Source organism: Sprattus sprattus, assembly GCF_963457725.1.
Source record: "Sprattus sprattus genome assembly, chromosome: 15".
NCBI classification, from domain to species: domain Eukaryota; kingdom Metazoa; phylum Chordata; class Actinopteri; order Clupeiformes; family Clupeidae; genus Sprattus; species Sprattus sprattus.
Window position 1 is genome coordinate 29,196,072 of NC_137913.1, and position 10,462 is coordinate 29,206,533.

A 10,462-nucleotide genomic window follows, 5' to 3' on the forward strand; every position below is an offset into this window, starting at 1 on the left:
TCTGTAAAGTCATTTCGCCTAGTCAAAACTTTAATTCTGGATATCTGTAATTTCATTTCTACCAGGCAGAATGAACATTACAGATATCTCCAATTTGAGATATCTCTAATCAAAAATCATTTCCAGATATCTATAACTTCATAATGGATATCTACAATTACATTTCGACTATCCATAACTCCAGTATGAGATATCTAAAACGCCATTTTGACTAGTCATAATTCCAGTTACAGATATCTGCAATTTAATTTCGCCTAGTCAAACCTCTATTAAGGATATCCGAAAAGGAAGATATAGATATCTTGAATTAGTAGGATTTGAAGATATCCTGAACTGACATTTTGACTAGGCGAAATTAAATTACAGATATCTTAAATTGCAATTAAAGATATCTGCAATTCAGTTGCAGATATCTGCAATCTATGTTGGGGATACCCGAAATAGAATTGCGGATGTCCAAAATTACGTCACCCATAGAAATGAATGGCAAAAGTGAAGTAATTTGCCCTATACAGAATTCTTTATGGATATCTGAAATGACAATTATGGATAGGAGGAATGTAGTTGCGGATATCTGAAATGCTAATTTTGACTAGGCAAAATCGAATTACAGATATCTGCAACACATATCCAGCCTGGCTATTAAATGTTAAAATGGCTTGCCATAGACGCAAAGTTCTAACCAACGCAACAAAGAGCTACGTCATACACGCGACGCAGACACAAGAGTAACAGGTGTTTTAATGGAGCTTCAAGGAGGCACGAGAGAGAACACGTTGTTAAAGACCACAGCAAATTCTTGTAGTAAAAACTCTGTGTTGTACATTCTGAACATCTTTAAAGTCTGGAGAGGCAGCCGGTAAGAGAACGTGCTTCCAATCTTTTCCATCGAAGTCTGCCGCTGCTCCGGTATCGTTGTTTGTGCTATTAATAGCTTCGAACTGCAGCATCCGTTGCAAGTGGGCATGCTAATGTTGTCTGCCTATACCGTGAACTGTAAACTGTTAGTTTGTTTGTTACACCTGTGAGAAATAAGGTGGTGGTGAGGCTGCAGTAGCCATTTTTTTTTTTTTTTTAAATAAATGATGGTTTATGCATTTTATACTTTTACTATTGAATGTTAAACAATTGAAAAATGTAATTGCTGCAGTTAGGTTGTACAAATTTCTGCGTTGTTTTGTCTACATTTTAAGTTGGTTAAAAACTAAACTTTTAAAATTCCAGTATATTTTGTTCAAGAATTTATATTTTAGCAAATCAGTCATTTTGCACATGTAGGTTTACTGTTGTGTGTATTGCTGATATTCATGTGTGTTTTCTATGTTTCTGTTTGTCTTTAAAGGTTTTTTACCTAAAGGTTAATGGCAAGTGACTAAGAGAAAATAGCGAGTGAACAGCTACTGTTAAACTGAAAATAAAAAGGAAAGAAAAGTGAAAACGTAGCTACTGCCTGGGACTCAAGTCATTCAGTCATTACATTTTGAGTGGAATCCAGTTTCCCAAAACCTCCAGTAGATAAGTCAGTTCCTCTTTCAAGTTGGGGAAAAAGTACAAACAACAAAAAAACTCGGACAACTTGACTGTGTGTGTCTGTGTGTGTACACGTCTATGAGTGTGTGTGTGTGTGTGCACATCTATGTATGTATGTATGTATGTATGTATGTATGTATGTACAGCGGGTGAAATAAGTATTGAACACGTCGCCATTTTTCTCAGTTAATATATTTCCAAAGGTGCTATTGTCATGAAATTGTCACCACATGTTGGTAACAACCCAAGTAATTCATACATACAAAGAAAAAAAACAAATACATTCAGAAATTAAGTAATGTGTATTAATGTGAAATAACACAGGAAAAAAGTATTGAACACATGAAGAAAGGGAGGTGCAAAAAGGCATGGAAAGCCAAAAAAACTGCTGGAATCTTTCAGTAATTAGAAGGCAATCTGGCCCCTAGTCAGTGCAAATTAATATCCCAACTGATGGCCTATAAAAAGGTCTCTCATTACCAAGGTGTCACACAAGAAGCAACTCATGATTGGTAAAAGCAAAGAGCTCTCTCAAGACCTTTGCAACCTTATTGTTGCAAGACATACTCATGGCATTGGTTACAGATGCATTTCTAAACTTCTGAATATTCCAGTGAGCACTGTTTCGGGCCATAATCTGGAAGTGGAAAGATCATCATTTCACCAAAAACTGGCCACGACCAGGTGCTCCTCGCAAGATTTCTGACAGAGGAGTGAAAAGAATTATCAGAAGAGTTGTCAAAGAGCCAAGGACCACTCGTGGAGAGCTTCAGTAAGACCTGGAATTTGCAGGTACAGTTGTTTAAAAGAAAACAATAAGTAATGCACTCAACCCCCATGGCCTGTATGCACGCTCTCCACATAAGACTCCATTGCTGAAGAAAAAGCATGTTGAAGCTCTTTTAAAGTTCGCAGCACGAAATTTGGACAAGCCTGTGAAATACTGGGAGAATATGGTCTGGTCAGATGAGAGCAAAATGGAACTCTTTGGATGACATAATGCACACCATGTTTGTAGGAGACATGGCACTGCACATCATCCCAACAGTGAAGTTTGAAGGTGGGAACATCATAGTGTGGGACTGCTTTTCAGCATATGGTACTGGCAAATGTCACACAATTGAAGCAAGGATGAATGGAAAAAATGTATCAAGACATTCTTAATTAGTGTGCTTGCCCGAAGGGAAGCACAGTATTGTTATCGTCAAGTTTTCTTTATTCCGTACGTTTTTCTTGCAGCTAACTCCTCCTCGCCCGATTGAGCTAGAGACGCCATTCAAACACCAAAACGTCCGGCCCGATCCGGTGCAAGCTGCTATGACTTTTCATGGCGGTACCCCATGCCACTCCTTTTTTATCCCTCTTTTTCATCCCCTTTTTTCTCCATAGACTTGCATGGCAGAGGTCTCTGCCATTATGACGTCATAATAGGGTCATTAAACTGGCTTGCAGCTGTGCTTCTCACTGACACCTCCGCAAAATCCAAGGAACCGCATTTTCTCTGTCCCTCTCAATTCAACTTTGAAAAATAATAAGAGGAACCGTATTTCTCTGTCCCTCTCAATTCAACTTTGAGAAAGAATAAGAGTAACTACAGTTTCTAACCTAGCTACCGTATTTCCACTTCGTTAAGGTGATTTGAATGGCAGCATTTTCAGTGTACTGACAGAAATTTTAATGGTAGCAGCTAACATATAAATTAACGTTACGTTAACGTTGGAGACGCCATTTTCCTTAATTCAAGTTGTGAAGTAAACCTTTGAAGTAATTCATGAATTTAGTTGTGTGGATATAGTGAGCTAAAGCTTGTATTCCCACTACGGTAACGTTAGCTATCCTAGCTGTGTTAAGCAGCTGTAACATCTGAGTACGGGGCTAAAGGCTAACTAACACTACGTAACGGGAGTATCCACTGGCAGTTTCAGCTAGCCGTAACGGGGGATCATTTTCCTTAATTCAAGTTGTTAAGTAAACCTGTGAAGTAATTCATGAATTTAGTTGTGTGGATATAGTGCGCTAATGCTTGTATTCCTACTACGGTAACGTGAGCTATCCTAGCTGTGCGGGGCTATGCAAAAGTTGCTTATACTGAAAGAATGGTTAACTTGTGGCCGATAGCGTGAGTTAACATTAACCCGTGTCCTGGGAGTAATGATTCATGAGAGACCTTGAATCATTAGGTTAACTGAAAAACGTTTGAAGATGTACCTGGACACATCGTAGCTGTTGTAGTGTGCTCAGTTTTCGAAAACTAGACTGAAACTAAGAAGGATAACTATGACTAAATGTGACTAAAGCTAATATGCACTGAATCTAAAATAGCTGCTGAATCTAAAATAGCTGCCAAAATGAACACTGAGATGTATTAATTTTGGCAGCTATTTTAGATTCAGTCTTAAGACAAAAATGCATATTAGTTTTAGTCACATTTAGTCATAGTTATCCTTCTTAGTTTCAGAAGAGGTTTTTCATGGTTGCTAGCTCTAATCAGATGTACTATAGGCTTATAAGAGAAGACTAACTTTTTATGCCAACGAACACCAATAACTACAACTAATTTGACAGACTATAAACCAATGTGATACACGTGCTCTCTATCTATACAGTAAAAGTGTTGCTTACGTTAGATACTAGACCTACAGTCTAACTCTTAGTGCATTAAGTCTAACAAGCTATATCTTACAATACACTTTAAGTAAAGCTGACTATGTAACCGCATTCATTCCAATATTGTTGCAGAGATGTTTCCTTTTACCAAGATAACAATTTCAATAATTCACTTAGCTCAGTAAGTCAGTATAACGAAACTCTGGAACTATTATGACTATGACCACAGAAAACACAGTACTATACAGATTTTGTTCTCAGATATCAGTCTGTGAGGCCCCTCAACAACATATGCGCACTCGGCCACTGCACTGCAGAGCAAGCACACTCTCGCAGTTCGTTCACGAAACGCATTCTAGTTAAAATCTGCTGCCATCTACCAGGATGATGAAGAGGTAACGAGGGTGGACATTTCAGCAAGACAATGAACAGCCAAGGAAACTCTCAATTGGTTTCAGAGAAAGAAAATAAAGCTGCTAGAATGGCCAAACCAATCACCTGACTTGAATCCAATCGAAAATCTATGGAAAGAACTGAAGATCAGAGTTCATAGAAGAGGCCCAGGGAACTTTCAAGAGTTGAAGCCTTTTTGTGTTGAAGAATGGGTCAAACTCACATCTGAGCAATGCATACAAGTAGTTTCTCCATACAGGAAGCGTCTTGAAGCTGTCAAAGGCTTTTGTACAAAGTATTCAATAAATATCAGTAAGCGTGTTCAATACTTTTTTCCTGTGTCATTTCATATTATTAGACATAACTTAATTTCTGAACTAATTTGTTTTGGTTTCTTTGTATGTTTGGATTACCTGGGTTGTTACAAACATCTGGTGAAAATTTCATGTCAATACCACCTTTGGAAATATATTTACTGAGAAAAATGGTGACGTGTTCAATACTTATTTCACCCGCTGTATGTATGTATGTATGTATGTATGTATGTGTGTGTGTGTGTGTGTGTGTGTGTGTGTGTGTGTGTGTGTGTGTGTGTGTGTGTGTGTGTGTGTGTGTGCTTCTGGATCTGAAGGTCCCACAGGGAGGACAACTTCTGGGGCTTTAGGAGGGACGACAGTGGAAAGCCTGACACTAATGCTCCATGAGCTCAAGAGTCCGGTCAGACTGGCCTGACCTCAATGACCGGTGCAGCAGAACTTCAGTTCAGTTCCAACGGACAGACATGAACTCACACACATCACCACGGGACCTACTGTCTGCTTTAACAGAACACACCACACACCACAGAAGCCAACGCCACCACAACAGTACTCCACCGTGCAAAACTGCTGTGGGCTGGACTGCGGGTACAGGGAATGTTTGCATCCTTTGATTTTGCCGATGTCTTTGTATCCCCCACTATACGCAGTTATGTAGCTACAGGGGAGGTCATTGTGTGCTGCACTGTTAGGCTCGTTTCACACTGGCTACGCTACCTGTTTTTCATTGATTCTCATCGAGCCGTGCCTGAGACGCAGTGCGCCATGGCAGTGTGCATGCTCTAACATGTTAACATGGGCGCCAAAATGAAAACCGGTAACGCAGCCACAACGCACCATCAAATACAACATTGCTTTGTGGTGCCTTGTTTACCACCAACTACACTGTTCATCCTGACACCTGTCTTTCTCACAGAACCGAATATAGAGAAAATGTTTACCAGAATGTGTTTTCTGTACATGTCAGTTTTTTTATTCAGGTGTTTTGGATAAAGTCTATGGTTTTGGGGGCCAGTCACTTGCAAGAGTCAAACTTAATGCATGCAATGCAGAGAAATATGGTGCAAGACTGGGATTTTCTCATGCCCTAAGAATGACGTACAAAAAATTGCGAATTATATTTGCAGAACTTTGTTTTAAATAACCGTCTGCGAAAGGTTTAATGTATGGAAGACATTGAATTTAATTTAATTAACGATCGATCTGCAGCCATGCTTCCATCGCTCTCGGCTGAAGCTCTGCAGGGGGATCCACGACAGATTACAGCCGGCAAATCACTCGGACGAGCAAACAGAAATTGAATTTGTCACAATCCTACAGATCTCACCAAGGGTTCCCTTATTTTTCCTGTATTTCATTCACAGCGGGAAAATAAACATAATGTTTTGCTCTCCTAAGAATTCTAACTTGGTTTAGCCTGCAGTTGAGAGAGTTGTAAATACAACAACAATGTTGTTGAGGAGAATATAAAAAAAACAATTCAGTATAAAAAAACCTAGATTTAGAAAACAGTCTTAAAGTATTTATAATAAAACTGGGGAGCTGATAATATTATGACTTCCTTCATGCTTGGGTAATTTAATACAGTGACATTTCTGTCACACCCTGTCTGTTATAACAGCTATTAGAAAGAAAAGTGTCCTCAGTCACTCTCAAGCCGCCTATATCAGGACACTATACCCCACGGCTTCTGCCTGGAGAATACAGGAGTTCTCCATCAGCACCTAAATAAAAGATGAGATGATATGGAGAAGGGTATGACAAATCTTCCAGGAAATATTCTGTCCCACGGGGGAGATGTGGGGGTTTAGGTGTCCTTCTAACCCTCTCAGCTTATAAGGTTGATTTTTGTTATCAGAAAAATCTATTCAGAAGGAAAAGAGTCACCTCTTTGTCTAATTAAACTGAAAGACATGTTCAAGGGCGCTCAGGATGCTGTTAAATGGGAAATAAAGACCAGGCGTAATGCACCCAAAGCAGAGCAAAGGATCAAGAGCATCTATGCAGAAATCAGTATTTTTACTTAAATTATAGAAACCAAGCAAGTCGTACTAGCTCTTTAAACACTTTTCTGACCAACCGCCTGAAAAGACAGATTTCCTTTGATGCGTGGAGAACATTGATTTAGCAAAGCAAACAACCCGACAGGGGTGTGGATAATGTTGTGATTGCATGATGTCACCCCCCCGACCCATGATGTAGCTTCAGCTCTGTTAGATGAACCAAGTTACACTTTGTTTCTGGGAGGAAATCATTCTTGAACTTTCCATGCTGAGAAACAGTTTGAGACCATGAGAGCATGCTTGACAGAGATAAGACTGGATGATCATTTTTTTTTTTTATATAGGCTATATATTTCATATAAATATTTTTTTTTCAAGCAAAGGCATTTGAAATGTCAGCATTTCCATGTTGAAATTTTGGTGACAGATTGAACAATTACATTTTTGCAAAAAAGAAGAAAAAAAAAGACGAGAGCATTATCACCCGCATCTCGCTGCCAAGCAACAGAGAGAGAGAAGCCGCCTGCTGGCCTGGTATGGCTCTGTTTATTGAATTATTCATATACTGTGATTGTTGTGTCCCCACTTCCCTCATGGATGAAGCCAGATGTGTTGCGTTATTTATTCATAACTTTCTCTGACCTTCCTTTTCGTAGCCCAGATTGAGAGCATTTGGAGCTAATGATTGCCCTTTAAACAAGGGGACCATCCAGTCGGGGCTAGTTTCATATAGACTGATGATGACCATTTCTTCTCATGAGTCACACTACTGTCATCGTAAGAGCCCCACCAACAATCTGATGAAAGAAGCTCCTATTTGACGATATGTGTGACTTCATAATATGATACTTCCAAAAGATCTATCTATCCATGAAGTCAACTTGCGTGCCATCTAGTTTACAAGCACAGTATCTAACAAATGTCTGAGCCTCTGTCAAATAAACATAAAAAATTCGTAATGCTTTTTTCAGTAGCCTATTTATCAAAACAGCTACATGCTTATGGTCACCACTGCTTCTACACCTATGACTTCTAAGATTTGATTTATGTTGTTATATTTTGTTGTTATGATTACAGTCATCTGGGTTGACACATCAAAGGTGTACACGGAATTTTAACAAGCCAGTCACATTTGCCTTTTAGAACACCCCTCACAACCATCTAATCATTTCAATGCCAGGGCAGAGTGTGGCTATTGTAAAGAAAAAACAAATGCTGCGATGGACAAGTACTAGGCCTATAATCAACATCCTTCAAGGGTAGCAGTCTCGCAGCATTGCACAGAGCGAAAGCCAATCTCTCAGAACAAATTCATGCTTAGGTCAGTCAGTGGTGGAGTTCAAATCAAAATGTGTATGTTGTAAAAATGATCGAAATCCACAAGAAATCACTTATCACAAAGAATGAAATAAACCTCACCATTCATTTGCGGATCAATATAAAAAGGCATCTGGTTTTAGACAGACTAGACTGATTTCACTGTGCCACACATGAGTCGATCACTGAAGCTCTCTGGCTTCATGGTCCGCTTAAGTGGAATCTGAGCTGAGGTCAGCCATGACGCCTTGGCGGGGCTGATTTACAACGAACTTGCCTGCCACACGGAGATAAAACCCACAACAATGTAAACATGGAGCGAGACCTGGTTCGTGGGTGTCCATCCGCTGAATCCCCCAGCTGAGATTGCAGCTTTAATGCAGGTTGATAAATGCAAGGGCCAATGCCTCCAGGAAGATCTAGAACTGATTAAGGAGGATGAAACTTCAAAGTAGTCTTGGATAATTGAAAAGAAAACCAGCTGGTGTCCTGGAACAATTTCTCACACGGCCTTTGAATAAGCGCATCACATAGTCTAACCACTACATTACAAGCTTAGGTATGACGGTCCTTGGGTTGGCTCTCACCAGTGTCCTGAACCGAGTTATATTTCCTTTCGTACAGTTTACATGCTGCTTTGAAGGCAGGGCAGTTTGTTTTTGCAGTTATGTATGAACTGTTGATTACAACGCTAGAAAAAGCACTGTAGTTGCATAGTTTTTGAGATCATAATGTGAAATGAAATTCAATTGTTTTTTTTTTATACTTTTTATGTATATTTAAGATCTTTGCCAATTACCCTTAGGGTCTGTAAAACAAGATGTTAACAGAGCACTACGGTGCTCTTTCATTAGTTTCCCATTATCCTCTTATTCAGTGTCGACAGTAGCCTATTTGTTTCCTCAATCATCAAATGTGCTGACCCCGCACCCATGTCATTGTCGGCGGCCATCGAAACATTACAAATGGGATGCAGATACAACCAACAGTAGTGACATCCCCGCTTAGCACTCTGACAGGATTGGCTGTCCTCTGTCTGTTTCCACTTGACAAGGCAGAGGGACACAAAACTGGAGTCAATTAAGACATGTCTGAAGAAGAAGTCAAAGAGAACACCATTATGACAACCTGACAATGAAATGATGATGTATGGAAATTTTGAGGTATGCGGAGACAATGAGGCGAGGAGATAAGCAAGGTGATGAAACATTTGGCAAGGTCAAGAAACGCTCAGGGTGTAACTATCGATTTAAATCCGTATTCATAAATGAAGGGCACTGAGGATCTCTTTAAAAGTATTTTAAAAGGGTTACCTTTGCGATGTTGCTACGAATATATTTCATAAAATCTAGATTAGGCTACCTTGCATTAAGTAATAATAATAATAATAATAATGCATTTTATTTGTATAGCACACTTTCACATACAAAGATGCAGTGACGTGCGGTGAGGTTCACAGCTGGTGAGGCACAGAAACCGGAAGTGATTACGTCATTCCGATCTCTAGTTGTTTTAAAAAAATAGAAATGTATACATCATACATGTATATATGCTTATGGTTTTAAAATTGTCATCTCACCAGAACTGAAATAACGTTATGTTTTATTGTCTAATACTATTACTTTTAAACGATTATTATTATTATAAGAAGTTATGCGGCTCAAAAGTTAACTGACTTTTACGAGGCTAAACGTACAATCGGTGTGGTAATTGAACTTTTACACCGTGTCAAATAAGATATTAATCGTTACAAGGAAGCGTATGTAGCCCTCCCACCAATGATATGGCTCATTTCAATTTGTCTAGGGAAAATATAACCTTTTACACAACTCGACAGTGATGGGCAGTAGTGTCACTACATTTGTCAGTAGCTTGGCAGTAACGTTGCTATTTACAAAACCAAGTAACTTTTCAGTAGCTAAGCTCTTTTATTGATCAAGTACCGCAGTAGCGTCCTCGAAAGCTAATTTATCCTGGACCTTTCTGATGTTCATTCATAACAGGCTTCCCTGCAGCCATTAAACACACAAATTAAGCAGTAGCCTACATCACTTTAGGCGAGACGAGTGAAAATAGATAGATAGATATCGTCATTTCAAGTACACCAGACGCTCATACATTTAAAATGAATTCTCCTTATTTTAAATGGGTAGTTTGCATGCAGATTCTAGACAACCGGATAACTAGAATGCTGTTGATATTTAGATACAGCTGAAGATGATGAAAGTTAAAAAGTGAAAAGTCCGTGCGACGAGTGAAACTAAATATGTTTTCAGATGCCTTATTTGTAATCCA